Genomic DNA, 12,258 nt, shown 5'->3' on the forward strand with positions numbered 1-12,258 from the left:
ACCTGGATGTAGTGAACCAGCGGCCTGAAAGGCCTCCTTTGCCCGCTTTGGGTGTTAAGTCATGTATGTAGTAAAGTGTCTGGATCAATAAACATAAAATGCTTTAACTGGAATTGGCCCGCCCACCAACTTTAATCTGTCGCCATGTTAGAGACTAGAGACTTTCTTTTGACTTAAAGGTGATATATGTAAAATATGTACTTCCCAACTGAAAACAATGCGGGGGCGTGGTTGCCAGTTATTTTTTGCTTGTCAGTCACAGGCAGAGATTGAAAGAGAGAGTGTGTCTGCATGACGGCAACTCCGGAAAGAGTTATCACATGATGAGAGGAGACGACAAGACAACAGCAACAGACTGTAACAAACATTATATAGGTTAAATATCCCCTGGCAAAGTGTATGACAGACAGGGAGAGAGTGTTTCCACCTGGTTCAGTTTGGTACGGGCTATACGTACACTTCCTTTGGTGTACCAAAGTAAAATGGTACGGTGCGGTCAGGATGGAGCTAGACCGGCTGATTGGGTGACAGAAAAACGTCACTCCCCTGCGACTGGAGTTTCTTCAACTCCCACAGTCTATTCTCTTGTTGAGACAAACAGCCACAAACCAAGCAGGAAATGAACCAGCTGCTGGATGTCCTGCATTGTTCTCTGTTGCGTTTGATGTCGTCATTTGCCGTCGTCACACCGGAACGACATATCTCACTGACACAAGCATGACCCAGGGCTTTACCATTCCAAACTATACCGCACTGTACCAAAACAAACCGTACCATGGTGGAAACACATTATAAACTAACTTATAATAGCTGAAGCTCCCCATTGCTTCTTCCTTGTCTGCTGTCCGATGTCAGCTTTCCGCCATCTACATTTTAATGTATCTCCACCACAGACCATCGTTTTTCTTCTCCTCTGATCGAGACGTTTCTGAAAGGGATGGTGAGGGTTTTGGGGTTAACTCTGCCTGAAGCTCATTCTGATGCTTTCATGTGCAACCTGTCTGCCACAATCCATCATCAACTTCCTCTCCACTTTCAGCCGTCTACTTTTTAACTCATCTCCTCCGCAGACCTCTTCTCCTCTGGTCCAGATGTTTTTGAGAGAGGTAGTGAGGCTTTCTAGGTTCGGTATTGTTCAGTTTTTCCAACACTCTGCTTGAATCCCTTGTGTGTAAGTGCTACAAGCTGTGTTACTGGCTTGCTGGCAGTGGGCGGCACAACAGACCAAAACACCAAACCAAAACATGAACACAGTTTGCGTCCCACATATGAACATTTGTGAATATACTGGTGACACCATTGTTATCAGTGAAGCCAAAATTTTAATTTAATGTGTTTCTGGTGACACATCGTGGTCTTTTTTTTTGTCTTAATATGATACATTTTGTACATATATCACCTTTAAACCACATGTCGCGTGTCCTGTGACGACATGTTTTTGCCTTTGTTTGTATTTTAAGTGAAAGGAACCCATGTATGAATGGGAGGAGTATCCAGGGATTGTTAGCCAAAGTAGAGGATGACGTGTTGTGTACTGTAACTTTTGTGATTGCAGGAATATGCTAGAACATTTCAAAGGGAGAGGAAAGCTGGTTTAGGGGCAGTGGCTGGAAATAATTCAACTGGTCAATTGTCTATTTATTAATATTAATTACAATGCATTTCAAAGTCTGTCTACCTCACTTTAGCCTTCTAAAAACCTTGATTTAAAGAGAAAAAAATTGTCATAAATTAATCTGCACAAAATTTGAATCCACATAAAATATATCCCCCGCCCCCCCCATCAAAAAATGTAGATGAAAACCACAGGGTCCCCTTGTTCTCAGGTTCAGATTGAGTTACTGACAGAGTGACTGATGGTAGCGGCTCTGGTAATGTGTGGTCAAAAGAAATATTTAGCTGTGTCCACATCGACATTTTAACAATGGTTAAAGCTGTGTTTTGAATTTTCATGTCTGTATGTGTGAGAGTGTTGTCATATAAATATATGAGAGTAAAAAATCTCTATGTAAATACTGACCCAAATGTTGACATGATTTATGATGTTTTGGACAGGTTCACCGCTTCTAATGTTTTTTCACTTTCCCCCCTTCATTCCTCCATTCTTTGTGTACCTAAAAAAATCACCCCAACTTTGTAGTTTAATGGTTGTGCATATAAATAACTGTTCAATTATTATTTTTTGCCTTTGTTGTTTATTTACTGTCATTTTTCTTTTGTACAATAAATCATTTATTTAGCTTATGGGATTTGGTTTGTTTCCTTCAACTTATGGACTCTGTTATTAAGCAAAGAAAGATAACTTTCGAACACTTGTTATGAAAGTGAACGAATTCCATGACTAACCTCTTAAATGACTTTAGACTTAAGATAAGGTAAATGAATCCAACAAATGAAATGCTTGGAATCTGATGGAACATTTGGAAAAGGCTGCTCTGACCTGGTATTGTAATAATAATGGTTTTGAAACTCAAATACATCATTTACACAAAAATGGGGAGGATGCAAAGGAGTAGAAAAGCAAACCTATCAGAGAATGTTAATCTAATAAAGGGTAAAAAAAAAATATGATTGAGGTTGTTATTAAACTTGCTTACCCATGCAGTGTTGCAGTAGAACTCCCCTGCAAGTTTTAGATAGTAGATTGCTCCAACACGCCTGATTCTAATGAATGGCTGTTATTAGCAGAGCTTGTTAACGAGCTGATCATTTGAACCAGGTGTGTTGGAGCAATCTACTATCTAAAACTTGGTTATTTTTTAATAAGGAGTTACAACAGTTATTGTTTACCAAAGATGTGTAGGACTGGGTATCATACTTTAATACTTTTGTGATATTGACTGGGTCGTGTCAGTCATTTGATGTCAAAGTGGCACTTAAATGTTAATCTCATTAGCACTGATGAGCCAGTAAGCATGCAACATGCCGTTCAATGAGATCTACCAGGGATGGAGCTCATTCCCTAAAGTAGGAGTGGAAGACAGGGATTAACAAACGTGTGAGTGTGTGTTTTTAGAGGCTGGTACTTGAAGATAAGTTGAGAAGATGTAAAGAGCATGGAATAAATAGGAGAGCAGAGAGTTGCTCCCTCTTAAACTGCCAGAAGATCATTTTAATGTAATGTCTAATATAATTATTTGTCAAAATTGATTTAACAAAATTGATATCAAAAATGTATCATTTAGGAATTGATATTAAAGTTGAACATTTGTAATCAATATAAGTGCACATTAAAAATGAAATGAAACAAAATCAATATTGAGCAAATGGCCTGTGTGTAAAAACACAGTCATGAGTTGCCTCACGCACGTATGTTTACATGTGTATTATTTTACTCACACTCACACTTAAGCAGCTGTGAATCTTGGGAAACAGTAACAGGCAGCAGAGGTGGCAGGAAGCAGATTCATCGTGAGGCTAATTGGTGAAAGAGAGTGTTCAGAGGACAACGGTGTAGTGTTGGGGTTTGGGTCGCCATTATTTGGATTTCATATGAGATTCAGCCTGACCCAATTAATATGCCACCTGATAGGAGGGCCTCTCATCAACCTAATTTAGAGAATCAATAGGGGACAAATGAGAGTGAGAACGAAGCCCTTTACGGATGCAAAGAGACAAAGACCACCCAGTACAAGCGCGAGGAGACTCATGCCAGCAATGACATAAACCTTTTGACAAATCCTCACTTGACATAAACAAACATTCACACAGTTCCCTGCCCCTCAAGTGCATCAATGTGCCATACACATCATCAGTCATACCCACCCTATAGACACGGGAGGACAGTGATGGATGTTTTTATTGTTTTAGTTCATAAGGAGAACTTGTACCATTTGGACATGGAGCGCTCCAGGCTGAGTGCTGCCTTAAGACTACTAACATGATGAACTCTGACCTAGCCGCATTAAATACACACTCCACTCTGCCACGGAGGCACATGTGTAAATCAAAAAAAGCACAGTATACTATGGGAATATTGAACATGTTACCAACGCCTGGAAAAAAGGGGGCCAGTGGGGGCTGGGTGGATTCAGGGAGGAGCACTGTGGCTATTATAGTCATAAAGTTAAGAAAGAGGGTGAATTGGGGGCAGCTCTTAATAGCTTAAATTGCTGGACACAGTCATCAGTAACACCTTTTTGTCTGGCTCAGTGACTGGGCTGGTGTTTAGAGAGGGAACTGTTCAGAAAAGATCACACACACTCGCTTATGGGATGAAAGAAACTCACATGACAATAAAAGACTCAGAGACACAACGTTTGAGTCACAGTGAGTTGTGGAAGTTGACCGTCTCAATGAAATGTTGAGATTATGAAAAATGTTGACTGGATTAAATGTGTTTATACACTTCAGACATTTCAGAATAGAAGTGCTGTTTTGCTGGGGTTTTGAATAGTTTTTCATTCTGTTGACTTTTTCATTTGTTAATATTTTCCAGGCTAAACCAAGTGCTTCCATTAAATAAATTAGCTTCTATGTTGTCTTTTTATATTGCTCCATGTCGACTCTATACTTAAACAAACATCCAGTCACTGTTGCATCAGAAGTGCAGTATTTTTACTTACTTACTTTTGGTATTTTGAGTATTTTTATTTCACATTTTAAATTAAATTAAACAGGCATAAACAACATAGACACAAAGATCTTAAACAATTCCACACTCACACTAACGAAATGAATCTTACGTATGCACTCAGGTACAAATACATTGATCAATAAAAAAAATTAAAACTTTTAAAAAAAGGACAAAAACAATAATAAAAGAAAGAAAATGAGAGATATAGAAAAAGAAGGCTGCAATATAAATAAACTTGGCCTTTTTTTAGGCGGATACATTTTCACAATTTTCTTTTTTAATTTTTGGAAAGTTTAATGCAATTAACAAAGACAGCAAATAAACAATGCAACCAAGCAAAGTAAAAAAAGAGCAAAAAACACTACAGTAAATTAATAAATGAATGAATAATACACACATAAAACAATAATCTGCTGTTACAGTGACCGCAGTAATGAATCTGTTCGTTCAGAAGTTAAAATTTAACATAACTCAAATAGTCATTTACATCATAGATGATGTACTACAATCCTTACAATATATATTATCTGTAAGAAAAGAAAAGGAAACAAAAAAACATTGTCAATTACTGATAACTCAGTCAGTTATCGTTAATCCAATCTTACATTCAAAAGTATTCCATATTTTCCTACACTTGTCAAGCCTGTTCTTGGTTATGTAACTTATCTTTTCTAAAGCCAAATAAAAAGTCATTCCCTTCAACCACTGTGCTGTGCCACAAAGAGTCTGGCAGATTTATTTTATATTACATCTAATACCGTAGCTGGTAAGGTGTCCATATAAGTTTAATTTCATATAGTTGAATATTTGTGTCTCTCCTGTGCATCTCCAAAAACAAATGAGTTACAAGGAGATTGGCTTGTTCTTGTCGACACACAATTTCCCAAAATTGCTTTGCAAAAGTTGCTTAAATAAGTAATAATTACTTATACTACTATTACTTATTAAGGTTTTCAGTAAACAAATGTTACAAGTTTTACTAAGTGCTGTTTCAGTATGTTCCTCTCAGTAAAATTTAATCTAATTTAATCCTGAAATATCAAAGTAAAAACAGGACATTTCACAAATGTGAGTAAAGTGACAACACGTGAGTCCACCGCCGCTTTCTTCTCTCGCCTCCTTTGTGACTTGCAGTCGTTAAATCAGCGCTCTCTGTGGTGCGTCACTGTCTCAGCTCTCGTGTCTTGTGACTGACAGCTGTCACTCTTTTGTGCTGCCTGAGCACCATCTGGTTCAAAGCTGACAATTGCTGGCTTGGTCATAGACTGTGGTGAAGTGCAGCCCGGTGGGCCTGACCGACACTCCTGACTGCGCTGCCAGAGCATGTCGCTACTGTCCCACAGATCTGAAAGCATACCTGGGGACAAAAAAGTCCACCCCTACCCTGGAGGATTTCCTTTCTAACAGCTAGGCCCAGATAGGAAGCAGCTAAAGGTCTTAATTATACTCTGTTAATTATAATCTGTCCATTCTTTCTGAGGTGTGCAGTGAGGCCTTCATTCTTATGATTACCAAGCTGTGTTAGAACCTGGATTTAGTCTGATAAATCCTGGTTACATGGATTCATTTTGAAGTTAGTCAAAGGACAAGAAGCGGTCTTTTTAAAGTGAAAAATAAATGAAAGTTTAAAAAATGGGCATCAACATATCATTTATTAAGATTTATATATAAATAAACAGCAAAAGGTTGACATATTTGTATTTCTTGTCAGCTTTTTGACAGATTATATTTCTTTATTTTAAAGTAGACTATCAAATGTCTAAATATATCAGTTAGACAAAAGATTAAAATATTTGTTTTATTAAAGTTGTGGCTGATCAGTGTACACAAATAATGACAGTGATTTTCTTAATCATGCTTCAAGACTGAGGTGTGTATTTCAAAAGCTGAGAAATGATTTAGTTATTTAAATCCATATGGGAGGCAGATGTCAGTAAAACAATACTGCAACATTTTGAAACACAAATAATTCATTTCACATATTCACAAACTTCACACAACAAGTGTTTCAGAAACAGAAAAATCAAGGAGCACGACATGAACCTGAGAGAGCGCTCATACTCTTTGTGTAAAATGTATAGAAATGAATTCTTATCGATGAAATATCCCACAAACACCAGCCCATTCGACTGCCGGTGCAAAACAATCTGCGCAGCCTCTCCTCCTATTTTGAATGCTCCTCACAGCAGTGTGTGATTACTTGAAAGTCAGTCGGACATCTCTCTTTTTTGGCAACAACAGGAATCAGCCCGAGAGTGAAAAACAAAACCCTTTGTACCACGCTGTCATCCTGCAATTCTTATATACAGTACATACATAAATAATCCTGAATTTGTTTTGGGAATTAAATTCTCTCAACTGTAACTTGACTGCAATTATAAAAGCCAGAATTATCCTTCACTGTCCTATTAATATTGATATTAGATAAACACGACAGAATGAGAAGATACATGGAAAGAAACGTGAACGTTTGTAAGGTACTGACTAAACACAAAGGTGTTTTTTCGTTTTCGCTTGAGTTTTTTCAGATAAAACTTACTGGGATGATATAATAATAATTAAAAAAAAGCAGGAAGGTTATGTGAGGACACAGCTGCACTCCCTCACAAATGTGGTAGAGCTGAACACACTGAAATATTCCAGGTCACTGATCAAACCTCCAAAAACACAACCCTTTATCGACTCAGTGTTCAGACAGAAACAAAGGGAAACATCATTTTTCTGTGTTGGAATTAAATATACTTGTGTACCATGTCCCACATACAGTATAATGCTATTTTCCCCTATATTTGCCTCTGATATTTGATTAAATTGGAAGATTACGATTGGCAACACCTAAATGAAGTGAGTTCATTCAAACTACAGTAGGCAATTTGTCTGTATATGACTTGCTTATGTTATTACCTTGAATAAACTTAATTCATTTTGGTATAGTTCAGTTTTATGTGGGGGAAAAAAATGTGTGATTTCAGACTAAACTCTTATTATTTGAAGTTTCTCATTTGTCTGACACATGCAACAATTCATGTAAACATATTTGGATTAACACATATGTCACATATAATATTGTTACACATTTTTATTAAATCATACAGTATAAAGCACTTTGAAATGAGCTTATGTCGTATAAATGCATTTGTCATTGTCTTTCAATGCAAGCAGACAGCAGGCCCTGAAGGTTCACACATGTTTTACGTAATGGGCAAAGAAAGGAAAACAGAATTAACAGATTAGGCACAAAAAAATGTTGTTCTCTTTCCCAGCTCTTGCGAGGCTTGTAATCTCAGCACTGCAGATTGAGGATGTAATGAGCCGTGGCGGTGAAAACAGAAACAGAAACAACCGGCTGCCAAAATATAAGAGTCGGCGCAGAGATGCGGTCGGTTACAGTGCCGGCCATTAAAAAAAAAAAAAAGAGAGAAAGAGAAAGAGAGAGAGTTTGTGGATTTCTTTGAGGCCTGAGCAGTAAGTGAAAGGCACTGTGGGGTCTCCATAGTTCACATGGCAAACTCTCAAACACCCATGGGGGGGTGCCCTCTCTCCGCCCCTCCCTCCCCTGTCATGCCTTAACTGAGGCTAGTGTTGACACAGTGCTGGCCAATCTAATTTTGATTGTCAGGAGCAAGGAATGGCCATCCTCCCCCCGCCCCCTGAGATCATCAAGTTCATTTCTCTGGCTGCATAGGGATTTTTTTTTTTTTTTTTCCTTTTGACCACCACCCCTCCTCTTCCTCCTCCTCCTCCTCCTCCTCCTCCTCCTCCTCCCCTCTCCACCTTCCACCCTCCATCTCCCCACCACTAGAACAATATTCAGCCATTCCTGGGCCTCTCAGAGTGAGCTCACTGGAGTTAATCTCTCAGGCCTCTCTCCTCTCTATTGCTGCCTCTCTCTCACTCGCACACTCTCCCTCTCTTTCTATTCAAAAGAGGAGAACAGCTTGAATTAGTGACAGTTATTATTCAGACTAATGAGTAAAATTTCAAAGGCAACAAAAGTGGACTGTGACATCGGCTACAACAGCATTCATAAATCATTCATTCTTGGCAAGAGGAGTTTAATCATAAATGCATGACAAATATAATGTTTGCTAACTTGTAAAATTGTGAGCGTCACGCACCGAGTCGTGACGTGAACACAGATATCTGCTGCGGCTAATGTGCACAGAGGGAAATCTGTGAAATGTCACGAAGCCTTCATTGTTGTCCCAGATCTGTGCCATCACAAAAGACAGATGGCCCTCTACACCTTTGTTAGAGGGTGTGTGTGCGTGTGTGTGTTTGTGTGTGTGTGTGTGTGTGTGTGTGTGTGTGCGTGTGTGTGTGTGTGCATGTGTGTGTATACTTTTTTTTTTTTTACCACTTTAGGACGTTTTCTGGTATAAACACTGACCTTGTCAGGGCTAGTGGTCCTCTTGGAGACCAAATCCTGGTCGTAATGAGGCAGAACCTCATTTGAAGTTTAGGGGTTAGATGTGAATTGTGGTCAGGTTAAGGTTGAGGTTAGGGTTAGGTATTAAATGGTTATGGTTATGGTTAAGGTTAGGGATTACACTTTCTTTAAGCTGTCAGTCCAGTGTCCTAAGAACAATTATTGTCCAAACCGACGTGTGTGTGTGTGTACTTGTATTTATATCTTTGTGAAGTCCAAAAAATTTACAAACCTATCGTTGTGAGGACTGCCTCATGTCTATTAGATACTAGTCACTATGATATAAAAACAAGTTATCAGAGACAAAACAAGCACAGATTTATTAATCAGGTTTGTTTCCATTTCACAGAATTATAGACACAAAGACATATTTTTTTGTTTTAACAGCAACAATCCCAAACATTTGAAATCAATGTTGTTTTTGAGAATGATAAATGACCATATATCTGTGAATTAAGATTCATCCATTATGCATGCATGCCTTCTCTAATTCACAAATTACCTTCAGTGCTCTCCATCATTGGAGATTTAGGTATGCATGATGAGTTCATGCAAAATGGGCTTATAGTTAATGTCTTTTGTGTGACAGGCCATGACATTTCACGGACGCCCCTGAGTCAGTGTAATCAAATTCAAGCAGTTGCAGACATTAAGACAGACATTCATTCTTTTTCTTTTTTTCAATGAATTCCCAGCGTGAGATGCAATAATAGTCCAGCATCATGTGGCTTTGTGGTGTAATTAAAGCTGGGCTGTAATAACAAAAAAATAAATTAGGGAAAGAAAATGGATCAGTTAGGCTACCTGAATAAAAAGTATAATGAAACAATCAATCAAAAAGCCTTTCCTGTCTTTATGTAAACTAATGAAGTCCTCATTCACTGTGTGCCTTTTTTGTGTATTTTTGGGTTTGTGGGTTTTGTTTTATTTTATTTGTGTGTCGAACACAAATATAGTAACAGTGACATGATGACTTGCATCACATTTGTACTGATGTCACTTGCATTTCTCATCCAAACTCTGCCAAAGTCACCACTGCACACACTGATGCCCTCAGTGATTAACAGATGTTCCATGTGTTTGTGGATAACTGCTGTCGTTTAAACAGAATATTAATAAAAGAATATCAAAACTCACATGGGATGTTTTTTATTTTGCTGATTTTTTTCCCCAAAACTGGTCCATCAGTGTCAATGTTGGAAGATGTTACATACAGTTACAGTGATAGACTTTTTGGGACTTGTGGGAATTGCATCTGCACAATTTAAAATGCAATATAATTAGTCGGCCAGATGGGGGCACTGCAGCAGAAGGTCAGAGTTTAAATTGGTCTCAAACGCTCCTCACATTTGTCCTTTATCCTGCCATCACTCTGCTATCATTATTAACAAAAGAGTAGCAGATGTTTTTGATAGAAAACAATAATTAAAAAAAGTATATACATAAACTGCAACAACACAAGACTGTGCTATAAATAAAATAAAACATATTAGACAATTACCTGTGAGGTAAATAATAACATTCACAGTCCTTCACTTAAATCCAGAATTAGAGGCACGATAATCTTCTGTTGAGCGTTCCTGCATCATAGCTTACACATTCTGTCTTAGCTTCACAAAGCATGTTTAAAAGTTTTATAAGAAATTGTAAGAATATACAAATGATTGCACTCTGTGGTTTTACAACCAAAATCATCAATATATAGCATATAAAAGTAAAAATAAAATACATTTTACCAACATGTTTGGGAAATCTCAAGATCAAGAATTATCACTTATAATTTAATATAATTAAGTGTAAAATCTGTAAAAAAAAAAAAAAAAAAAACACCATTTTGAAACCAAATAAACAGATATGCACATATTTGAAATGATACACAAACACCTAGTGTTTAAATCTTGAACTCTTGTTCTCATTCTCAGTGAATAACAGTTTGCACTTGAGTGAGAGAAAAAACTGCAGCTTGTCAGAAGTAATCTTGATGTTACAGAAAACAATTTCAAATTCAAAGATCAAAGGTGAAAGGTCAGAATTATTCTGTCAGAGGGGGCACTGGGTTCACTGAGGGGAAAAACTGACCAAACCGGACCTTGATAATAAAAAAAAGAGAGACAGATTAAAGTCTCTCAAAACAATCCAGCAAAGCTTCTTTGTGCTTAAAGAAATGCATGTTTAAAAAGTAGTCTGGGTGAAAATTAAAGATGGGGGTGGTGGCGATGGTGGTGGTGGTGTGGTGTGTTTGACGTAGGTGCATGATTTGCAAGCTGTCAGACGACGGCCTTGTGGATGAAGAGCAGTAAGCCCCCTATTCTCTGTCCAGTGCGCGCTGCTCCCCACCCCCTCACTCAAACGCCTCTCCATACCCCATGGGAGGAGGTCTGTTGCGCTGTGGCCACACTAAATCAACATCGTCCTAATGAGGTGTCACACTTGACCCCCAGCAGCCTCAGCCCCTCACATGGGTGTCAGAGCCACAATGAGTGGCCCTCCATCTCCAGCGCCTGGCTGACACATTTTGATTCATGAGAGAGCCTGGGCCCTGTCAGGTCAAAATTACCCCTATCAAAATGCCACCATCAACACATTCATCAAGCCCAACTCTGAATCCGCCCTCTTTTTTCTTTCTATTCAAAAAACAATCCCTCCCTAAAACCAACAATACTTCCTAGCATGTGCCGTGCTTCTACCTGCCCTCTGACTCCCTGAGAGCTCACACCGACACATACACATGAACATACAATCGTACCTCTAAACACCTTACACACAAATGCATGTTTTCACTGATCAGCCCCCCCCCGCCTGTCTGTCATTGGTCAGGGATCAGCTTTCTGCCCCTAATGGCACCCTGAGTGATAACCTTCTGCGTCCCCCAGGTGTTAGTGAGCCTGTTCGCTGACCTACTGACCCAAAGCCCTCCTAATGTGAACAGGTCCGAACAGCTAATAACAGACCTGAGAATGAAATCTGTGTGACCTGAGCCAAGACAGAGTTAGAGGGGGCGAGTGCGTGCTCACCCGCAGGAGGTGAGAGGCGTTAGGCTCATGTTTTGCAGACATAATCTGCTCATCGGGCTCAAGATAAGGTGTGGTCAATCTGACATCAATCATGGGCAAGAAAAAAACCTCACTCCTCTGTAAACTGACTTCAGAGGGAGCCTGGCTGCTCTTCACTTCCCTGGAGATCTGCTCCTTCATTGTCAAGTGACAACTGAGACTTAAACCGCCATGGTGTCACCGTGGGACAAGATCATCTC

This window comes from Solea solea, chromosome 6 (assembly GCF_958295425.1).
Source record: "Solea solea chromosome 6, fSolSol10.1, whole genome shotgun sequence".
Taxonomy (NCBI): domain Eukaryota; kingdom Metazoa; phylum Chordata; class Actinopteri; order Pleuronectiformes; family Soleidae; genus Solea; species Solea solea.